This window comes from Falco cherrug, unplaced genomic scaffold (genome assembly GCF_023634085.1).
Source record: "Falco cherrug isolate bFalChe1 unplaced genomic scaffold, bFalChe1.pri scaffold_58, whole genome shotgun sequence".
Taxonomy (NCBI): domain Eukaryota; kingdom Metazoa; phylum Chordata; class Aves; order Falconiformes; family Falconidae; genus Falco; species Falco cherrug.
Window position 1 is genome coordinate 456,433 of NW_026599496.1, and position 22,479 is coordinate 478,911.

The following is a 22,479-nucleotide window of genomic DNA, read 5'->3' on the forward strand; positions in this document are numbered from 1 at the left end:
TGGGGATTGCAAGGCACCGCTGGGAGATCTGGACCTGTGACAGTTTAGATGTTGTACAACAAAGCAAACGTACAAATGGACATAGTTAAAAAGGATGTCAGAAAAGAAGCTGTTAAAAAACCTCCAAACCTTATGTTTCCTGTTTTTTCAGGAGCAGTAGTGATTCACTAACAGGGTAGATCTAACAGGACAAGAATTATCCTAAAGAACAGCTCACAATTAATGGAGAGAAGGCCAGAGTTTAGCCTGCCAGCTTCATCTCTTGGCAGTGGCTTTCATGTGGCTATTAGTGTGTCAGGGACGTTTCCTTAGCATCTCTTATCTGTAGGCTGCAGGGAACAGCTTAGTGATGTGGACTGAAATTCAGAGTTCAGGTTAAGCATGGACCTTGCATCCCTCTGGGTCTTGGAGAACCAGGTCTACGTGAGGGATACCAAGCTCCCGCGACAGCAGTAACAAAGTTGTCCCGTGGGTACAGCGTGGGGTGGGAGGCAGGAGGTGCGGTGTCTGACTTGTGCTCTGTTTCTCAGTCCTGAGAATGAGTCCTGACCTTGGTGGGATCCTCTTCTTCTGATAATTTGAAGATGGGAAGATACCTTCTTTCTCGGGCATCCCCTGAAGTCATCCTCAGGAGTGTTATGCCCATCCCAGCTATCTGAGGGCAGGGGTATGCAGACAAGGGGATGGGATGGGAGGTGGTGCTGAAGTGTGGCCCTTAACCAGCAGCTTTTCTGTTCTGGCCATGTTTCGGGGGGGGGGGGGGAGGAAAAAAAAAAAAAAAAGGTGGGGGAATTTTTCTGTGCCTTTCCCCCAGCAGGCAGTGATGCTAGCCAAGCACCAGCAGAGCCCTGCCCAGTATAACCAAGCACAACCCCCAGTGCAGGTGCAGGGCCATGTAGAACAATCCAGTTCTGAGGCTGGCAGGGCCTTGGCTTTCCTCCTCCCTCCCAGGTGTCTCAGGTCCAGCACGTGAACATTGCAGGCCCAGTGCTTCCCCATTAGTCACTGCCAATGTTCTTGCTGTTGTCAGGGGAGCAGGTCAGGCCCCTAATTGCAGCAATATCTCCTTAATGAGCAGGAACTCCAGCAATGTCATCAGCTGTCACTACTTCCATGAATGAAGCTCAGCTCGTGCATGGCTCCAGATTTTCTCATTATTTTTGTGTGCTGCATTCCCTAATCACTGGGAAACTCTCTGGAAGGTGTTTTTGAGGTGACAAATTGACCACCAGCAAAGCACTAAAGCCAGTAACTTTTGCTTTCTAAGTGGGGCTGTACAGGAGCCACAAAGCCCAGCTGCTGTTGTGCAGGAGCATGTTGCATCTGACTTTTCCCTGAGCGTTAAAGAACTGAATTATGTGTCTGTCAGCCGAGAGCTGTTTACCTGGCCACAAATCATAATTGCTCGTGTTAAATCTAAAGTACACCAACACGTTTTCATAATTATTTCCAACACATTGCACAGAATTCCTCCAGCGGGCCAAGCAAAGTTACCAAGCTTGGATTACAACCCGGAGCCCCAGATTGCATTGCTTGTGAATACACCAAAAAGCTCCTGTTAAACTTGCCTCGATACGCTCCTGCTGATGGTGCTTCATTTAGCCAGAGATCTAATTGTTCAGGTTGTAAATGGGTACTCCTTTTGTGTCTTGTTCCCTTGTTATTGTATCACTCTAATGTGCCTTTGCACTCGTAGAGATTTTTCTTTGCTTAGAGCAGCTTTCACTGAAACACTGTTAAAATGTGCCCTTTCTTAGGCAAAACCAGGATGCTTTCAAGGTAAAAAAAAAAAAAAAAAGAGTTGAATTCTGCAAATTAAACTCCAGTTATTCTCTGGTCTTCAAGAAGAAATTCTCTTCTCCCTGTCTGATTTCCAGGCTGCAATCTCACTGCCTTGACATTTGTATCTCTTGAGGTGTATAGGTGGCAGGAAAAGACGGATTCCTGAGGAAGTCTGTGTCAAGCTGTGCATGCAAATAACCCTCACCATCTCCGTGCTCTTCAAAAACCCTCCTCCGATCGTATTGCTAGCAGTCAGACTCTTGAGCCTTGCTGCAGAGAACTGGATGCAGGGTATGGGGGAGACGAGGTCGTTTTATAGCATAGGATGTTCTGAGGGCTGGAGCTCTTCAGGAGTCGAGTTGGTGGCTCAGTTTCTGATACTGTCTGTTCTCTTTTTCTTCTGCTGACTGTGGTTTGTTTGCTTCTTGCTTGCGCAGGTGAGCTGGAGTGAACGAGACAGCCACATAGTCCCCAAATGTCCCACAGTAATCCTGATGTGCCTCTCTGTGTTGCAGCCCTTTCTCTGTCGATCCCTCTGCTGGGACTCTTGGGATTGGTGATGCCGTGCAAGTAACAGTGGACTTCCACCCACAGAAGACTGGTGATTATTCCGGGTCCCTGACAGTACACTACGACACAGGTAAGTGCGGGACACTGCATGGTGCCCACGCTCTGCGTCCTTCAAAGCAGAAGACTGTTAAACTTGCTTTGCAGACTCCTCTAAACCCTTTTCTTTCTAAACCCTTTTCTTTCAAAACCTCTGCATGTTTTGGTGCTTCAAGTGAGCAGGTAAGGGGCAAAGGCTGAGTGTGCCCTTGTTCTGTGTGGCTGCGTGCTGGTCTCTCCCTGGGGGACGCTGGTGTCAGCCGGGAGCGTAAGTGTGTCTGTGTCCCCGGCTCCTCTCCAGGAGAGCAGCAGTAGGGGATGCTCAGCAAAGCGTGTAGAAGCAGGCAGTGCATGTGCTTTCTGCCTCGTGGGCCCTGGAGTTAGCATTTTTCTGTGCTAGAGGCTTTATTCTCATCTTTGTTTAATCACTTCTGATGGTTTTACCTTCCAAGCCTTTGTCCAGTTGCTTTGTGGGTTTGTAGCTATGAGCGTCTGTAGGCTCCCATGGCAGTACGTTCCAAAGGAAGGAATATTCCTTGGGAAAGTGCTGGTACTACACTTCTGTAATTTCTGACTAATACTATTTCAGGCCCTTGGGTTCCTGTTTTACGACAAATGGTGACAAATTTTTCCTCCTTCGGATTTTCCCAGGCCGTTTGTGCTCTTACAAACCTACCTATCTCTTCTGTGATTTCTAGGTTAAGGAATCCTGTTCAGTCTTCATATAGAAGCTGCTCTGTACTTTGGAGAAGGGCAGAAAGAATGATTACATTTCAAAGGCTTCAGCTTGGCTTTGAAGATCAAAACTATACCCATTATTTCGAGACCCACGTGGCCATGGGTTTAGACAGTGAGACCATGATAGTTTTCGTGGAGTTTATTTTGCAGTAGTTAGTTGTCTCGTAGAGCATGAGGTCATGTTTCCATGAACCGGAGTTGTGCATGCTCGAAGCACTGTGCATGTCTCCCAGTTCTTGGGTCCTGCTTCCTCTGCTTGCCAACGTATGCCGAGGATTCAGCGGAGGGGGAAGGCAAGCTTATAAAGCACGCCTGCCTCTGTAACGCTTCTGAACCTCGGTTATTTTTGTACGCTGAGTTGTCTGTTACAGAAAGCAGGCTGTCCAGTCACTGGAGACGTTGCTGTTTCTCGCAACATAACTCGTGTCTGGCCACGAATCCCTCCCACTCCTCCTCGGCTCCCTTAAGAGCAGAGAAGTCGAGGTTATACAGGCACGAAGGCTGAACTCTCCGTGTGTGGAGATGAATGAATGGCTGCAGAGATCTGTTTGAAGGGTGAGTCGTTCTCCAACCTCCCTCCAAGAGAGGGGGGGCTCTTTTTGCCGGCACGACTGTGATACTGCCGCATTGTGTCTGGCTTAGGGTTTAAGGAGTCCATCCAGTAGGCAGCCAGCTCTCCCCTTGTGCTTTTGTGTGGCAGCCTTGGAAAGGCAGGTCCATCCCCTGGCTGCCTTGCTGTAACCCGTGCAGCGAGGGGAAGGCTCTGCCTCGGCAGAGGGATGCTCTCCAGGGATGGCCGGGTCGCTGCCCTTCTCAGCTGGGGCTGGCTCTGAGGCTTTAAACACGCTCCACAGAAGTGCCATTTCGATGGAGAATGTCTCGTGTTTGGGGTTTGCTTCTCACCTGGGAGGCCCTCACCTGCAACAGGCAGAGTAGGCTCGGTGCTCAAGTTTGTGCTTAGTTGACTCCTGGGAGTTGCTTGGTAGGAAGAATGAAGGTTTGGAAGCTCTGGCAGTGAGGGACGCTTTGGTGGGGGTCTCTTCTGGAGGGTGAAGTGCTGGCAGGTGCTCCAGCAAGACTCCAGGCGTTAATCGGCTGCTGTGCGCAGCCAGGGACTCTCTCCTCTTCAGCTCGGTCTGAGGTGGAAAGCAAAGGTGTGCTCGCTCGGGTTGTGGGACAGCTTGGGAATACTCGGTGTAGACTTGCACGCTCAGGCATAGGCACCAGCAGGCTCCAGGCAGAAGAAATGGGCTTGCAGGGCTGTGATGGGCAGGTTGGTGTGGGCCGTGCCCCACCGGTCTCATTCTGACATATCTTCACAGACCCACAGCAAGTGAGGGCACTGCTGCTCCAACACAGGGAAGTTCTCATCCGCGTCCCATCCTGCCGTGGGCTGTCACTTTGCCTGTTTCTCTTCACCTCCCTCTTCTGCCTGCATGCCCCAGGCATCTTGTCATGTTGGCAACAAGGGATCAGGAGAGACACAACCCTGGTGGCGTGCTTGCAGGAGACTCTGGGCGAGCCGTGACCGAGGTGGGGCCTCCTCAGAGTCACCTGAATGACTTTGGATGCAGAATTCCCTGTGACCCAGGTGGGATGGCAACCCAAAGGCCACCTGGGCACACTGAAAACGTCTCCCTGTAGATAGTGTTGCCTTGGGGATAAATGTCTACAAGCCCACCCAGAAATAAGGTGCTTAAGGTGGTGCCCAGGACATCCTCATGCTGTACACCTGCAGCTCTTGGGGTGCAATAAATATATTGATCTGTGGAACTGCTCACACAGCTAAAAGCTGTGACACTTCTGTTCCCTGTGGTTTCCTCCGTTCCTTGTACTCCCATCAGCAAGGGCGATGAGCAATGTCTGCCTTTTGCTTCGTTCTAGGTGAAGATACGCACACAAGCCTTCATGGAGCCGCTGAAGATGTCAACATCAGGCTGGACAGAAACTCCTTGGCAGTTGGGAAGACCTACATCACGCTGTCAAATCACAGATGTGTGGTCATCCACAACCGGAGTAAAATCATAGCCCACTTCCAGTGGAAGGCTTTTCTTACTCAAGAGGAGGAGGATCAGGAGAAGCTGAGGTTCGTTGGAAAGATTCCTTTCAGTAAGACACACTGCCCAGGAGTGAAACTACCATACGGCCTCAGAGGGATGTTGGTGCTTTTTTGGATGGTGTAGGAGAAATAAAGCATCCACCGCATCCGGGTCTGTGTCCATGGGCTTCAGGGTAATGGAGCTCGGTGCTTCCCATTCTGGTTCCATCCATGTTCCAGCTGATGTTTTGGGGAGGAAAGGTTGATTGCAATGACTGCATTTCCTCGGAGAGCAAATTCCCATCTGTGGGAGCCCTAAATCAGTGAGGCCAGGTCCCTGGGCTCGCAGGGGGTCTGTGAGGCTGAGGAAAGTGTCGGCACTCCTTACCTGGGACGGCGTTGAGCGGTAGCACCTAACAGCTGCAGGCAGCGTACCTGCTGTGATATTCACTGCAGTTTCTTCCCCTCCAGCTCTGGTAGGATGGCAACCTTCTTCAGCCTGCTTTTGCAGTAGTGCGCAGGGCAGGGTGCTTTGCTGGCCCCGAACGTTGAGGCCATCCGGCTGTAGGATGCTGAATTGCCTCGCGCTGTCCCGGCTTCCAGCACAGCGAGGTATCCCTGCCCCTTCTCCGGGGCTGGGGAGAGTTCGGAGGTGGAGGGTTCTGCGGGGAAGGCAGGGACAGGACTTGGAAGTGCCTTTGGGCGTCAGCACCTGTGTCTTCACGGTGCTGAGAGATGGGGCAGGCTCTCCAAAGGGTGTCTCTGAAGCTTTGAAATTCCGTTTGGGGCAGCTGGGAAACACTTCTAGCCCAGGGGGAGGCACTGGAAGTGACACTTCAAAGCTGGGGTGATGTAGGGGGGTCCTTGTGTGACTTTTCAGACTTGGACGGCTGTAGGTGTATAGGAGTTAGTCTGAACCCAGAGCTGATCAGGAAACTGCCTTCAACTGGAGCACTTTTTAAGGGCTTCTGAGCAAATAAAGTTCAATGTAATTAGGTCAGAAAAGCCTTGAAGGCCAAAACTAGTTTTCCAGTGTTCTCTGTTTTTAATTACACAGTGTGTGACTTTGGTGCAAGCGCAGTGTGCTAAAGGAAAAAATCTCATGACCTTGTCTTGCTACTTCCCTGCACCATTCTTTTCGCATCTCTCCCCAGCTGCCCGTCACAGATGGGACCCTGAGCGATCCTCTCTCCCCTCAGAAGCGACCAGCTTTCGCCACAGTTAACGTGTTTCCCCAATTTTTTTGCAGTGACGCTTGATCTCGTGCCAGCCTGTGTTCTTTACTGTGACCAGGGCGCTTTGTTCTTCCTTACTTGCAGTCTTAGGGGTGGTCATGGCTCCGAGGCCACTGTGCTGCTGTCGGAGCAGCTTTTGAGATCTTTTGAGAGCAGAGAGGACTTTGACAATGGGAGGAGGCAGTGCAGCAGCCTGTGCTTGGCTGTCACCCAGAAAGACCTGGCTCTCACAAGGTCTACCCAGGGGTTTGCTCTGTCTCCCTCCTGCAGGACTTTCTGGGATGTAGCGGTGGGATTCTTGTCCGTTGCTGAAGGCTGAGTTGAGGGTTGCTCATGTCGGTGGCTGGAAGCCCTCCTCATGCACAGCGCTGTAGGTCAGCCATGGAGAAACATTTCCCACGACACTCCACTGGGAGCGAGCCAAAGAAAGTATTTTTGGCACCGGTGACAGCATCTGCCCGAGGCTCTGTCTGTGTGCCGCTAGGAACGTCCGTGACTGTGTTTCCTTGCTGATTGTATTGGAATTCAGCTGGGTGGTGACTGCTGTCCTGTTTATAGCGTGTTGCCTCGATTTTCTGTGTCCGGAGCCTTCCCCTCATCCCCCTCGAGTAGTCACCTGCTGGTTCTTGGTGGCCGGGGGACTGGAGCGTGAAGGGGGCACAGCAACGTGCCAGCTGGGAAGCAAGTGCTCTGCAGCAGTGCTCCCTTCTCACCTCTCGGTTGTGAGCTTTCAATGCTGCAATGATCGCTGCTACAACTACCAAGTAAGGGAGAGGTGACCTGTGTCAAAGCTCTGTGGAGAAGGCCCAAAAGAGGAAAAAGGTGAAGTGGTTCAAGGCTGGATGTAAGGGTTTGGATTCAGAGGTGCTGGTGCTGACTTCTTTATTGGCTAATGCTGATGCCAAAACGGCACAGAGTAACAGCTCAGAGACTAATTTTGTCTTTAAGCAGCAAAGGTATTTATTTCGTGCAACACTGGGGAGCTACCGATTTGCACCGGACAAACTAGCTCTGAAGTTTTCGGTGAAAAGTCGGGTAATTTATACAGTTTTTGTGAGAGGTTACAACATCTTTACATACATATTCATTTGATTTTGACATCTAATCATTCTATTCATAATAGGTGGGATCTAGGTGGAGTAAACCTTTCAACTTTCTTTGTTCAATGATCTTCTGACTCATGGTTTTCCTTTAACATCCTCAGTGGAACCTTTCCTAATTATTCAGAGTACACGCCTTTACCTTTTCTAATCATTCAGAGCACATTCCTCTACTTTAACGTGGTCAGTGGGAGGGAATAGGCCCTGCCATCTCTCTCTTACCTCAACACAAAGAGAGCATCACCCAGAGCACAGTACCAAACACATCCTGACTAATCTTTTTAAGACCTTGCTCTGTTTCAATGCCAGGCAAAGCTCTCAGGGCCTCTGTCTTCATGCACCTAAACCCATTAATTTCACTGAAGTGATGCGATGCCCGAATGCATTAGCTTGCTTTGCAAGTGCTCTGGGATCCTCTGCTGGATGGCAGTGTAGGCAACGGAGCAGCCAGTTTGCTTATCCCTGCCGGTGCAAAGGGGAAGATAAACAAGTGATGCTGGTAACCTGCAGCTGAAGCCCGGCTGCTTCTCCGCTTCCCAGCGAAGCACTGCAGTGGGTGCTCCTTCATCTCCATCCGTCTCCCCCGAGCACCTCTACGGGCAACAAAGCCATCTGAGGGTGTTGGTGGGGTTGTCCATTAGTTGTGGCTGTAGCCTTGAGCCAGGAGGCTCCCCTGAGGGCTGCTAGCTTTCAAACCCCTCTTCTTAGCTTGTGAGTGTGGCGTAAAAGTACCTGCCGTGCCAGTGCAGGAGTGATAACCTGATCTGCTTGGGACCCCGTGGCTTGGGGTCAGCCCCTTGCTGAGCTGCTGCTGCTCTTCCTCCCCCAGTGCATTGCTGCTCCTGCACTTACATGACAGTCTCTGCAAATATGTTGTTTGTTAAATGATCTGCTTGGTTTGTGTCTCCCCATGGCTGCAGGCGCTGTCGCAAGCTGCAGAAGCAGGAGGAGAATGAGAGGAATTCTTTTCTCAAGCAGCGCGCGGTGGACCCCACGCTCCAAGAACGCCTTGCCCTTCTCTCCCGTGCCTTCCAGAACCAGAGGGCAAAGGTGCAGGAAGACTCTATGCTTTTCTCTGATGATATTTTTGCCATTGAGCCAGTGGTAAGTGATAGCTGGGAACCTCCCTTCCTCCTCCTCCTCCTCCTCTTCCTCCTCCCTGAATGAGGTTGCTTGGCAGATCCCCACATCAGTGTCTTGATGTGCCGAGAGGGAAGACATGAGGTTTGTAGTGAGGCTGGGAGAGACTGTTGCAAAAAGCATTTCTAAACTGCGAGCTCCGGGCAGGCGCTGAGAGCCTGCCTAAAGCTGAGCTCTGCTGCAAGGGCTGTAAATTAAGGGCACTTCCTAAGTGTCCCGACAGTGTTCCGAGGTATCGATGATTATATATAAGGGCACTCCTTACACGTAGCGTATGGGGATTAACCATGAGTATTAGTTCACATACTGAAGAATGAAAAGGTCCTCTATGGAAAGGAGGGCAAGTTCAGCCCAAGTTTAATTGCGGCAAGACCAATCCCTTCATATAATCTGGACTTAGACCGTGCCTGAATCTCCCTCCCAGCATCGTCTGTGACCTGCACGCAAGGCTGGCGGGTTTAAACAGACTTTTTTGAGTTCTATTGCACGCTTAGAGAAAAGTTTTTGCTTTTGTATTTATGCAAACAAAACCTCATGTCCTTCAATTAACTAGAGCCCTGATTCTGAGTATTTGTGTGGTCTGAGATGACGAGTGCCTGCTGTCTGAGCAGTGTAAAATCCCTTCTCATCTTGGAGCAAACCCTAGAATAATCTTAGCCTCTTCTTTCTTGTAAAATAGGTGAAACTATTGTTTTATTATTTATTTTTAAGGAAGGGGATCGTGTTCTCTTCTTGGTTGCTCCTATAGCCCGTACAAGGCTGAGAGCCCCCCATGTCAGCACAGCTGCAGTTTCACACCGCCGCAGCTGAGAGCAGCGTGATGTGACCAAGAGCCTGTGTCGGAGCAGCAGGGCTGTAGCAGGGAGTGGGAGCTGATCAGCTGAACATGAAGAGCATCCTGCAGTGTGTCAGCTGGTTTTGGAGCGTGTCCCAGGGCTCCTGCTGCGGTACAGCCGACTATACCTCCATAACGAGCTTAACCTGCTCTTGGGCTCCTGAAGTGCATTAGGGTGAGGTCCAGCAGCCTGGCTGCCCACTGAGTCCTGGTGCTCCCTGTAGCGCTGTACGGACCCAGAGTGTAGCCTGGCCTCACGCCTTGAGTGGAAACCTTTCCTAAATGGCTGTGTTGATGTTATAGTTTGCTCTAGGACTGAGCGTAAGTGGGCTGCTGCAGGAGCCTCTCCCCTTCTGTCCTGTCCAGCATTATCAATCTTGTGATTCCCATTAATTCCATGATCTATGGAACAATGAGTTTCACATTCAGAGTTTTGCTCGTGTCTGTCTTCCCCCCCGGCATATGGGTGTCTTCACATCAAATGTTAGTATTTTTTCCTCTTTATCAAGTGTAAAATCTAAGAATGCACTGCCGCCGACTTCCACAACCTTCTCCCCGGTGACAGCCCCGTAACTTTTAGCTTGGGCAGGCCCCTTCTGGCAGCGCCGTGTAAATCTGCTGGAGGGGCCCCGCCAGAGCCTGGACCTTGCTGCCTCGGACCTTCTGGCCAAAAGCGGCTGCTGCTCTTCCCACCTATCACCCTGGGAGCACCCTATAGAAAGAATCAAACCCTTGGAAGAAGCGGCTGGAGGTTCCCAGAGGTTAGGAGGCCGCTGGAGGGACGATAGCCTTGGAAAGGCTCTCTGGGCAGGGTGGCTTTGCAGGGTTTGTGCAGCAGCTTTGCTGTGTAAGCGGGCCGGTAGCTGCCAGGTGTTGCTCTCTGTGGAAGCTGCAGCGGGTTATTTCAGCCTGTATGGGGTTAACTTGTGGATGAAAATAATAACAAAAAAGGAGGCAGTGATTTTGGAATTAGCATGTGACCATGAACATTCTGAGCAGCCATCCAAGCCTGTGGGAGACAAGCTGTTGTGTAAGTCTGGCTTTCTGAGCGTGTCTCCGATTTGATTTATCGGAGATGTCGGCTGTATTTCTGTCACAGATGTGCTGGCCTTGGAGTTCATCGAATCCCAAAGTCAGCTAAACTCACTCAGCTGGAAAAGCGCGCTGTTGTTAGCAGATACATATTCACCAGGCCAACGGTTCTTTTTAATTTTCTTCCTTTCCCGCTTAGCTTCGTTTTTGCTTATGAATTGTGTTACACTTGCTTCCATTAACGGGAGATGTATTGCCTCTGTCAGCCTCTGAGTAATAACCAAACTGCCCCGAAGCGTCCACAGGGCCAATATATCTGATGGCGGCACATAAAATAGACCAGTGAGTACCACTGGCTTGTGATCCAGCAGAGACGAGCAGCAAAAGAGTACTTTGTTAGATAGTTGACCTGAAAGACTGATACTGCTGCCTTAGGCTGCCAGAAGCTTGTTTTCTGGCCTCAGTGGAAGGAGAGATTTGGTTTGAAGGCTCAGGATGCGCTCTCCTTCCCCGCTTGGTGCCCCTCTAAGATGAAGACCTCAAGCATCGTCACTACTCTCAGCATTTCATTAACGTCCTTCCTCAGCACAGCAGCAGCGATGGTTTGTGTGGCGGGTGGTGCTGGTAAGCCTGGCAAGGCACAGTTTGTCGCGCAGGAGCCGAGCGAGGGCTGTCAGCAGCTCTCTGGGCAGAGGGCCCCAGCAGCTGGAGGATCTAAGGGCACCACTGGGCAGCTCAGCCCACGCAGCGCCCTTTAAGGAGGAGCGCAGAACGCCGGTGAGCCGGGGTGTGTGTTCAGCCGCAGCTGTCAGGCTGGAAGCAAATGCAAGCAGCTGCCTAATGCACGCCCCCCCCCCCCCCACCCCCCCAGGGACTGCCTGCCCAGGGTGAGACCACTGAATTCAGTCTGTTAAACATACAGCGAGCAGCTGGGTGAGGAGCGCTGGTGAGTTATTAGACTCTAATTAGCCAAGCCAGGGAAATCTGTCATCTGAGTGTTTCTTCTCAGTGGCTCGGCTTAGGCAAGCTCCAGGTGTCGTAGCAGGGCTTATGTTGTTCAGAGCAGCACCCCAAAGGCTTTTATTCCTGTAAATTCAAGATTACTCTCTGGACGGTTTTGAGTCTGTGCAGCATCCCAGCAGGACCCGAGGGATCTGCTATCTCGTACGCTGACTGTGGGTTGCAGGCTGGTGTCCCCAGTTTGCTTCCTCAAGCGAGTGTGTTATCATCTAGTAATGCTTCATCTTCCTCCAGTTGCTTGCTGGGTAGAAACACAAAGTCCGTTTGATCTGGCAAAGTGTTTTCTCTAGGTTTTGAGAAAAATCCAGGTGACTTTATTGTTTCTTCTGTGTTCTTACGCTTGGTTTGTTGGAGTTGGAAACGGTTCTCTCTACCTGTTCTTCCCTCTGAGCAGGCTGTGCATTAGGGAATCATTGTAGCTGCAGCCCAGTAACTCAGCATGTCATAGCTCTTTAATTTTTGTGGGGGCTGGCCTCTGAGCTCTATGTGCTAAGTTGATGGGAAGTATTATAGTTGTTTAATATTTATGCTGTGGCAGTGCTGGAGGCTCCACTCAGTTCAAGATTCCTCTGGACAAAGCACGGAGAATACCCAGCAGCAAGCAGAATCAAGCTTTGTGCATAGAAAAATAACTGTTCTTTTTGTGGTCTTCCCAATTTTTTTCATTGCTTTAAAATATTATTACGGTTGTCAGAGATGCATATATTTATGCCAACAAATGGATGAAGAAGCATTTGTAGTGCTGGGGACTGAGGGGAATATCAGTGGTGCCTTTGTTGAAACCGGTCGCAAGAAGCAAGAGCCTTTAGAAGCCAGGGGTGTCTCTGAAAACACATGACGAGGCTCCCTGGGACTGAGCACCAGTGCCAGGACTCTGAGAGAGGGGGAGAGAATGAAGACCCTGAGGAAGCAGCGGTTGCGCACACACTGGTACCATGGGCCGGAGTTAAATCCCGGAGCAAGAGCCTGGCAAGGAAAAGAGCTTGCTGGTTGCAGTAGGTGTGGAGCTGTAAGCAAATGCCATCTCTTCTTGTTTGAGCCTGTGTTCAGGGAAACAGGGATGTACGCACCTTGCAGAGAGAACCGGGCTGCATGTGACTCTCAGCTCCCTTCTCGGGTCATCCATCAGCTGGAAGAGCCTGCGAGCTGGCTCAGTGCTGGCGGCACAGGGCAGGAGGAGCCTGGTCTTCACTGCTCCCCAGGAGGGCTTGTTCTGCTTGGTGCCGAGTGCCCTGACTCACCAGAATCCATTAAAGAGTTACATGCACGTACAGGTTGAGGGTATAAGAGGCAGCACGTTTGTAACGAAGAGTGGAAAAATCCCTTTGACTTGCTGACTCTCTTCTGATCTGGGTAAAACATTCCCATGGCCATAGGGAGACAGGGATGCAAGGGAAGGGTTGGAGGAAAAAGGTGCCTTGTGCTTAGATCAGCTGGTACTTCTGAAGAAATGCTTGATTTGCTGAAGCCAGCCAGTTGGGTTCCTTTATTAGAACCCTAATTAAGAAAAAAAAAAAAAGCCTTTACCAGGTGCTAGTAAAGGTAAGGGACTGACATTTTTTGCAGCTGCTTCCAAAGTCTTACAAACCTGGATAAGTGCTGTTTGCTTCTTGCTCTTCATTGGTGCTCTAAATAAAGGCTTACAGGGCTGTGGTTGAAAACAAGAAATGTAGTGTTTGAGGATAAATGGTTTGATGTCTGCTTCTGTTTTAGGAGGGAGATGTCTGGCCAAATTCTTCAATTGAAATTAAGGTGATCTTCAAACCCCGAGAAGCCCGAGTCTATCAACAAACAGCCTACTGCGACATCTCAGGTACGGCTCCTTTCTCCTCCTCCTGCCACCCACCGCAAAGGCAGGGCACAAATACTCTTCCAGCCCCCTTGGTCCCCGTGGACTTGCTAGGAAGGGCCGGTGGTCAGCAGGGCAGCGCCGGCACCTTCCTGCTGTCCCTGTGGCTTCCAGCTGGTCTGTGCAGAGCCAGGGCTTAGGATGCCTGGCTCTGACCACTGATGGCTCTAGAGCAGCCAAAGCAGCGAGGGAATAAGCCTTCCTACCAGGCATTTGCTCTGCTGCAAGGTGTTTGTAAAGGCCAGAGAGCTAGACCGCAGAAGAGCTTTGGTGGACGAGCACTGAGCCCCTGTAGACCTGCAAGATGAGCCTTGGATCCATGGATGCACTGTCAGGCTCCTGAGGCGGTAGGAGCTGAGTGAAACGTGCCCCCTGCCCCTGGGTCACCTCCCGCTCTCCAGGCGCTGCCAGACCGTAGGTGGCTGAGCCCCGCTGAGCGCAGGGTGTCTGTGAAAGTACCAGGCGTGTGCCGCTCTCCCTGCGTGGGACCAGTCACCTCGTGGCTCGAAGTCCGTGCTGCATCTGCGTAGTGTTGTACAGGGCTCGCTGCCCTCAGCAGGGTGAGCTCCCTGCCCAGGAAGCACAGTGCGAGCAGTCTGCTAGACAAGCTTTATGCTCCTCCTGGCTGACAGAAGTGCTGTCACGGCTTTTGCTGGGAGCGGTTATCACTGACCCACCGCGTTACGCTGCCTTTGCCCTTACAGAGGTGTGACGGCTTTGCTGTGCTGGCACGGGGCAGGGAATGCTTGCAGCAAGCTCCGTGGTTCAGGTTACCTTGTCCTTCCTCTCCGTCTGTGTGGTGCTGCTTGAGGTGGTTTTCAAGAGCGGGAGGTCCCTGTCAGATTTCCATCCAGGGAAATGATTTTCCCCATCTAAGAGGAAGGAGGTGCGAGGCCAGTGGTCCCCAGCAGCCAGGCTCCCGTTCTGGAGGGTGCTGAGATCACTAACCCAGCTGCTTTGATCCCGTCCTTACTGCTCCAAGCTGACGGATGCAAAGGCCATGAAACAGCTTTTTATTGATACGGTAACTGCGCAGGGTTCAGCAGGCTGCTGGGGTGCGGCTGTCAGCCGGCTGCTGGGCCTTGCTTGGGCTCTTCCTTCTCAGCTCCTGTGCGGTCATCTCTGATGGCAGCGATACAGACAGCAGGTTTTTATCTTTGGTTCTGTTTTGTGAGCTTTGTGCCTTCACTGAACGGATTTCAAAGCTTGTCTAAGTGCATGGGAAGGAATTCCGAAATCGTCTTTTATGCGCAGCATATCTTCTTCAGGGTGCAAAGTGATTGCTAAGTTATAAAGCAGCCCGAGGGCTCAGTTAGAAATGAGAAGCCAGCCCCGAAGTATATCTCCTGAGGGAAGAGAGGGGTCCTGTATCTTCTCGCGGAGCACCTAGTGCTGGTGCCACCCAGCCCGGAGTCAGGGACTGGCTCCGAGGCTGCCTGGAAAATCCAGGCGAACCGAAGGAATTCTGTACTGACATGGCAATCTCTCCCCAGGCCGTGAGACCAGGCTGCCCCTGCGCATCAAAGGGAGCGGCATAGGGCCCCAGCTGCGCTTCAGCTTTGACCAGCTGGACATCGGGAAGGTTTTTGTTGGATCAGCCCAGAGCTATGAGGTGAGCAGTGGGGTTTTCTGGGGTTGGGGTGGATCCTGATGGCTCCTGGGGCAGCGGTGAGCTTTGTGGGCCTGCGGGATTTCTGGCAACGCTGGCAGTTGTGAGCACGGAATATTTGACGTGAGTGAAATGTGGGAGGTTTTGCAGAATCTGGATAGTTTTGATGGGGTCTGAAGGGTGTGTCTGTTGTTCCCAAAGCCCCGATCCCTGCTTTTTGGCAACCTCCCTTTGAGACCAGCTGGGAGGCTTCATGCAGAAAAACCAGCCCTTGACACATGAAAGCACCACCGGGTCAAAACGGTCAGGATCCAGAGGCTTTTGTTTCAGCCCTAGAATCACTGCACCCTGGTACCCTGGCGGTTAAAAAGCAGCTGGAACAAACGTGTTGTGTTCCAACTCGAGTCCGTTGCAAACACCTTTCAGTGAAGCGCATCCTCCTGGCTCCTGGCGCCGGAGGGAAGCCGGCCAGCCTCCCCGCACAGAGCTGCCCGCGCAGGCACCGGGAGCGCTTTCCCTGCTGACCAGCCTCCTGCCACCCTTCAGACCTGGTGCACCTCTGGCTCTGTGAACAGAGCAGAGCAGTTCTGGAAATGAAGCAGAGGAGCTTTCTACATGTTTCCCTCCCCCCACCCATGATGGCAAGTTTTCTGTCAAAAAAAACAAACCACCAAAACCCACACAAAGAAAAAAAACAACCCAAAAAACCCAAAAACCCCCCAAAAAACAAACCCCCAAAACCCCAAAAATCTAACCCCCCCAAAAAAATACAGCAACTGAAAGAGGTAGAAAATGAGGCAATACGTCGTGCCAGACGCTTTCAAAAGCTTGACTGTGGCAGGGAAGGACATGTTAAGGGGTTTTCTTACCAAAATCTTGTGCGCTCTATGCATTTTTAATGCTGATACTTTATGGAGTCTATTTATATAAATTATTTTTTTTCATTACTTGAGAAAATGTGAATAAGTAGATGATACTGTAGGTGCTGTATTGAGCAGCCAGACTGGAGGTGAACCTCAGCGCAGGATCCCTAAGTGCAATTTGTAACTAAGGTGTAAAACACATGAGTAGTTTTCCAGTTACCAGTGCAGAGTTGGAATAGGTGAATGTTTTCAACAGCAGCTGCAAAACTGGAAAATAAGGGCTGTATGTCTGCTTCTGTCTCAGTTTTTCTGACAGGTTTTGCGGGGACAGAAATTAGGGAAAAAACCTCCAGAGCAGGTAGTTGGGAGCGCAGAAATGGCAGGATGTCACCTGCAGCCATCGGAAACTGTAGGGCTTTGCTTTTGGGTAGGTCTGGTGACCAACAGCGTGCTGGTACTCACAGGCAGGTGTGGGCGCTCCTTGCTGAACGTGAAGAGAGCTGAATCTCACCAAGCGCCGCAGGATTGCGTCGCTTGTTGGAACAGTAAATAATGGTAGATTAGCAGATGATGGCTGTGAATATTTGTGAAAGAGAAATTCTTTAGACTAGGAGGAGCTGCTATGCACCTCACTCTCGCCCTTTCTTGACGTGTCTGGTTGAGCAAAGACAGAGAGACTCTCGGATGAAAGAAAAGAATAAAATGAGCCTCACTGACGTACCCTAGCAGAGTCGGGGAGTGCTGCTGAAGCTGGTTATAGGGCTGTCCCGAGGTATTTTCCACATCAGATGAGCTTGTTGGCGGCAATGGGAGCTGAATGTGTTTGCCCTTGGCGGGACTGGGCTCGTCTGGAGCAGAAGCAGTTAGGTGGCGATGCGCTAGTAATGCTGTGACCGCCCTTTGCTGCTCTTTGGGGCAGGTCTGCATCGCCTTGGTGATGCAAGTCCAAGCGGACTGCTCTGTGTCAGTGGAATAAGCCCAGGGTGACTCAGTTTCTGTGAAGTTATCGCTGTTCTGCATGCAAAAGCCCAAAGGCAGAACCTGTCCCGTTGTGTGTTCTTTAGCTTCAGCCAAGCAGCAACACGTGGCATCTTCTGCCTTTTATAGATGTCTAATTAGAGAAGAAATCAGCCTTCTGTAAGGAAGGAAGATTCCTCATGTATTTCCATTTTGATTTCTTGCTGCTGCAGGCGATCCTGTTTAACAAAGGAGTCATCGATGCCCCCTTCAGCTTGGTCCCTCCAGGGACGGCTCTGGGCTCCTGCTTCTCCTTCCACCCCCAGGAGGGCATCATTTCACCAGATGGCCTCCAAGTCCTCCGGATCTCCTTCAGTTCCACCATCCTGGGGCCATTCACAGAAGAATTCCGGTTCAGTGTGGGTGGGTCCCCTGAGCCTGTGACCTTGACTGTCAGGTGAGGAGGGTTCTAGGAGCCTGGTGGGCACATCTGTAGCCATCTCTGTGTAATCATCTCCCACCTACCTCATTTGGTGATGGAGCAGAGAAAAAAGGGTGTCGTCTAATGTCTTAGTCGAGCACGAGGGTGACGGGTTGGTTTGAAACCCACTGTGGTGCTGAGACCAGCTTTTCCCTGTCCCGGTGGTAACAAAAGCTGAATGCTTTGCAGTTCTTTTTAACCAAGCCAGTTCCTCCTCTGCCTTTGTCCTTACAGGGGCTGTGTCATTGGACCAACTCTCCATTTCAATGTACCTTCCCTCCACTTCGGTGATGTCTCCTTTGGTGAGTGTGCCCTGGGCTTGGACTGCAGGTCGGGAGGTCTGTGCCTTACTGAAATGAAGCACTTGAAGAACATCTGTCGCTTGTGTTCCTCCACAGCAGCCTTCAGGGTGTTAAAAGCAGGGCTGCCGCTTGCTCAGGTGGTGTTTTACTGTCGTGAGAGCAAATAGGGCCAAAGGAATAGCAAGCCAGTATTTTTCTGGTGCCCTCAGAGCCTGCTCAGCCCCAGCCTCCCATACCTTGGCGACAGAATGATGGTGAAAGCCTTTGTCCCAGAAGGGCCCAGGGGTTGGGGCTGCAGGAGAAGGGCGTTGGAGCCACACGCTAGCCTGTGGCTGCTCAGGGCGAACGCTCCTGCTGCAAGGCGAGGACACCACTTACCCACTTGACCTTTAGTGTGAGATGTTGATTTGTGCCGTGAGGGCTCCTGGTTATCTAAGCCCAGGCAGTAGCTCTGTGTTGGGCACTGATGTCCCCAGAGATGTGGGCTCCTTCTCCTTCCCCAGCTGAAGCGCTGACGGAGCGGGTGGCTGAGCCCCAGTGTCTCCATTGAAATGCAGATTCTGATTCTCCATCTCGAGTCTCACAAAAGGCTTTTTACTGAGATGATCTAAAGTTTAAATGTGAAATCAATTGCGGATTGATTGAAGGGCCGTTACCATTCTGCACCCTGGATGCCTCTGTGTTTTCATGATGTTTGTGGGCTTTTTAAAGTAAACTCATTACCTTCCCCGAGCCGCTTCCCCCTCTCCCTGCATCACCGCTCTGCCACTGCTGTGTTTCCTTTTGAATAAATAAACCCACAAGAAATGCACCAGGCAGGAATACGGTTGTGTAATAGGAGATTCATCCTACTTAATCTGATTTCGTTAACAAGGCCTTTTCAGCTGAAGGCAGCTATTGTATTTTTGCTTCTTGTAACTGTGCTGCTGACTGTTGTCTGCCTCTGGCGACTTCGGTCCCATTTGGGGCTGTGCAGTCTGTGTGTGTCCTTTCTGTGCCCCCCCCACCCCCCGGCCGGAGTAATTGCTGGCGGTGGGCAATGCTCACTGCTGATGGGCACGGAGAAACATCTGCTGTGCCTGCAGGTGGTTTTCCTCCCTGTCTGTATGCAAATAGCGCTTGGTAAGCAGGGCATGGGAGGTGTCTCCTTCTGGCAGAGCTGGTGTCTGCTCCAGAGCAAGCTGCGGGCTGGTGTCCTGCCTCTGCAGCACATCCCCTGCCACCCAGTGTGGTTGTATCACTGGTTTTCCATTAGGGAAAGCAAGTGTCAGAGCTAAAGTGATGTCAGGTGTTGCGGGCAGTAATCAAAGGCAGCGAGGATGTGATGTCCCCATTTGTTAGGTAAGGCGAGACACGTTCCTGCTCGTTTCTAAGGAAGCGTCAGGTTTCCTGCAGTGGGGTGGGCTGAGTTGTCCTGTGCTCAGTCGTCCTGTGCTCAGTCTGGTTGCCCCGAAACAGGAGCTGCCTTAGGGATCCTGCCTAGGGAAGCTGCATCAGAGTGCTGTGCATCATGTTGTAGTGCCCAGTTTCGTCCTTCCTTGTTATTGAAGAGAAGCTACAGCAAGGAAAATCTGCTACTTTCATATATTGAAAACCAGGGGAATGTTCATGGAGTTAATGGGGAATTTTACAGGCTGAATTTTCAGGATAAATGGTCTGTCTGGATGCACGCTCGTCAGTGAGAAAGAGTTGGGGCTGGTTTGGGGGCAGGTGAGAGGGCTCCTCACAGTTAGAGGGAGACTTCTGCTCTTCAGCACCAACACCGCTGCCCATTGCCAAGGAAGCAAGCTCGGCCGTCGAGAGAAAAGGCAACTTCAGTCACAACTCGCTCCTCCCTGAGCTTCTCAGTTAACCTGCCGTGCGCATTGACAAGAGCTCAACTCCAAGCAGGGTTTTATCCTAACAGGAGAGTCGCAGCAGGAATCGCAGCGTAACTGGGGACTTAACTGGTATTTGTCTCACCTTTCCAGGCTTTCCTCACACCCTGTCGTGTCGCCTCACTAACACCTCCTTGGTGCCTGTGACTTTCAACCTTCGCATTCCTGGCGATGGCTCAGGACAGCGCAGCATCACCAGTTTTATTCAGATTTCAGACAACACTTGCCTGTCCTGGAGGAAGGGAGCCCAACATCACGTCGAGCCAATGGAATTTACCATAATGCCTTGCAAAGGCACCATCCGCTCCCAAGGAGCCCTGGATATCCAGGTATGGGATGAGCCCGGCTATACGTGCTTCAACAGGTGGAGCTGCCGCGCTGCTGGCTTTGGGCATAACCGAGTAAGAGATGGGCTTTTGTTAGCTGGGGGACTCTGGGATGGAGCAGCGTTTTGTTTCCAGAGTCGTAAGCCAAGGATCACGTATCGTGTGGTCAAGCACAGAAGCCGTGCATGTGTTTCTGAGCTGCTTAGAGCGATTTGTTTGATTTGAAGGGGGCCGAGGAAGGGTGAGGACGGAAGGTGGCTGTTGAAAAGAGAGATGCCATTGCCTAAAGCAGTTTGCTTTTCTTCCCGGTCTTATTTTTCCTCTCCTGTTGAGCAGGATGAGTTGCATTCACTGCAGCGGGGGCTGAGAAAGCTCCAGCAGCCATGAACAAACTGCACAGCTTTTGCTGGGCCACGTTTTGCCCTCAGCTTCCCAGTGTAAAGCTGAACTCGTTCTGGGAAAGTCAACAGATCTCCCCTGGGTTCCCGCTATTGTAGTTGAGATGAAAAATTGGTCCCTTAATACAGTGGTGAGTAGACCATGAGTTGTGCTTTGATTTAGCTTACACGTGCCCTGGTGTGCAAGGTGTATTTCACAGGTGGGGTTTGTCAGCAGAGTTTTGTTACTGGGAAAGGCAGTGGTCCACACGTGGAGCAGCAGCAGAAGCAAGGCAAAACACTCCCTTTCCTTAGCGTGGAAGGAGAAGGGCAGGACACCACACGTGCGTGGCTGATGGCTTCTGGGAGTGCTGAAGTATTTGACGCCGCTCTTCTCCTCTACCAGGTCACCCTGTGTTCCAACACGGTGAGGCAATACGAGCTGGCGCTGGTGCTGGACGTGGATGGTGTTGGCCAGGAGGTGTTGGCGCTGCCTCTCACAGCCAGGTACCGGCGCTTTCCTTGCAGCTGGCCACCTTTCCCCGCGTAGCCAGGCCCAGCACGCTGCCTGGCGTGTGGTGTGCTGGCTGCCGCCCCAAAGGAGAAATGGTGCTTCATGAGCTGGTTCTGCCCAGCTCGCTGTGAGCACAGCCGTGCTTTGCCAGTGGCCCTGTTGAGAAGCACCTGTGCTCCGTGCTCAGGGCCATGCCTTTCTTGTTCTGTTTTGAAGGCAACAGTGCTTATATTCCTTGTTGGCCCATCGTCTGGGACTTGAGGAGTAACGAATCTGCAAAGGGCTGCCCCTGCTTCTCCCTGCAAGCGGTGGGCTTGTGTTGGGTTGGCCCAAAATGCAGCATTTGTTTGGAAGGCGGCGAGCAGCCTGCTGAAAGCTGGGGTCTGGCTCAGTTAATGAAGGCGTGTGCAAATGGGAAAGGGGCTTACGGCAGGACTGGTGGGGGGAAACTAAAGGGGAAACTCGTCCTTGGTGTGGCAGGTGAGCTCAGCTCTCTCTGGTTCTCTTGAGCATGAACGTTCCCAGACTTAAGCCAAAAGCTGCTCTTGCTGCAGCCACGCTCAATGGCGTTGCGCCGCAGCGGGTGCCAGTTTAATGACGAGAGGGATGCAGTTCGCTGGTGCTGTTCCCTCTCCCAGGCAGTCAGCCAGGCGGTGCCTGGGCTGCAATTTTGTAAAACGAGTGGGAATGGGAAGAGTCAGTGTGTGGGCTGGTGTGTGGAGGACCCAGGCAGCTGCAGGAGCTGGGAGAGGCTGGTCACCCACTGCGAGAGGCAGGCGGTGCTGGTGCCCTCCATCGTGGGGGCAAGCGGCTGAGGTTTCAGGCAGGGCGAGAGCGGTACGGGAGAGGAGGGAGTTGCTTTTACTGAGATGCTGGAGTCTTGTTTTTCTTGAGCTTTGGGGAGCGCTGGTCCTCAGCGGGAAGGCTCCCGCAGAGCTCGTGCCTTGGTGGGACTGTGGGAGGGTCCTTGCCGGCCTCCTGGGGCAAAGGAGGGGCAAAGCTTGATGAGAGAGCACTGGGGCAGGGCACTGGGCAGCCTCTGCCACGGGAGTCTGGGGCTGCCCCTCCTTTACAAGAGTCTGTTGATAAAAAAGAAGTTAGAGGTGAGTGATTGCTGTAGAGGTAGGAAACGTCTATCTGGCAGAGACAAATGCCTTGTGTCTATTTCATGCTGTTTGGGGAGTGAACAACTTCTACATTCTCTGTGTCTCTAATTCCTTTTGGTCATCTCTTCACCCAGATGTGTGGTTCCTCCGCTGCACGTGCTCAGCCCTGTTCTGAGATTCGGACGGTGCTTTCTGAAATTCCCTTACGAGCGGACACTGACCCTTGTGAATGACAGTGATCTTCCAGGCTGCTATGGAGTCCTTCCTCAGGTTTGGCATTGCGTTCGCCTCCTGCCCTCCAACGTCGTTATCGAGGGGTTTATTAGGAAAAAAGGGGGTTTGGGGAAGACCTTGCTGTTTAGTGTTCAAACCTAAAGTTTTGCAGAGAACGGGAAGCTACCTGAATATGAACTTCAGGAGCGGTTTGAACTCTTTAGGAAGCAGTTTTGGTTCTAGTCTTTGGGGTGCTTTCATGCAGGAGAACTTTGAGGGTTGTGAAAAGCAGCTGCAAGGAGGCCGCCAGCACCGGAGTGGGTGTTTGTGGGTGCAGCAGCTTTTGGACCCTGTGAGGATGCTACTTAGCCCCATATAAATCTTGCACCTTGTGTTGCGCTTTTCTGCTTTCTCCTAGGGATTTTTAAAAATGTGGGTGAATTGCTGTTGTGGTAGATGTTAAGGAGCTTGAAGTTTCC

At 51.7% G+C, this 22,479-nt stretch overlaps 1 pseudogene; it reads left to right on the forward strand.

Annotated features, from left to right (window-relative positions):
• LOC129735200 (hydrocephalus-inducing protein-like) overlaps nucleotides 1-22,479 on the forward strand; it is a 99,126-nt pseudogene that overhangs the window by 16,310 nt on the left and 60,337 nt on the right.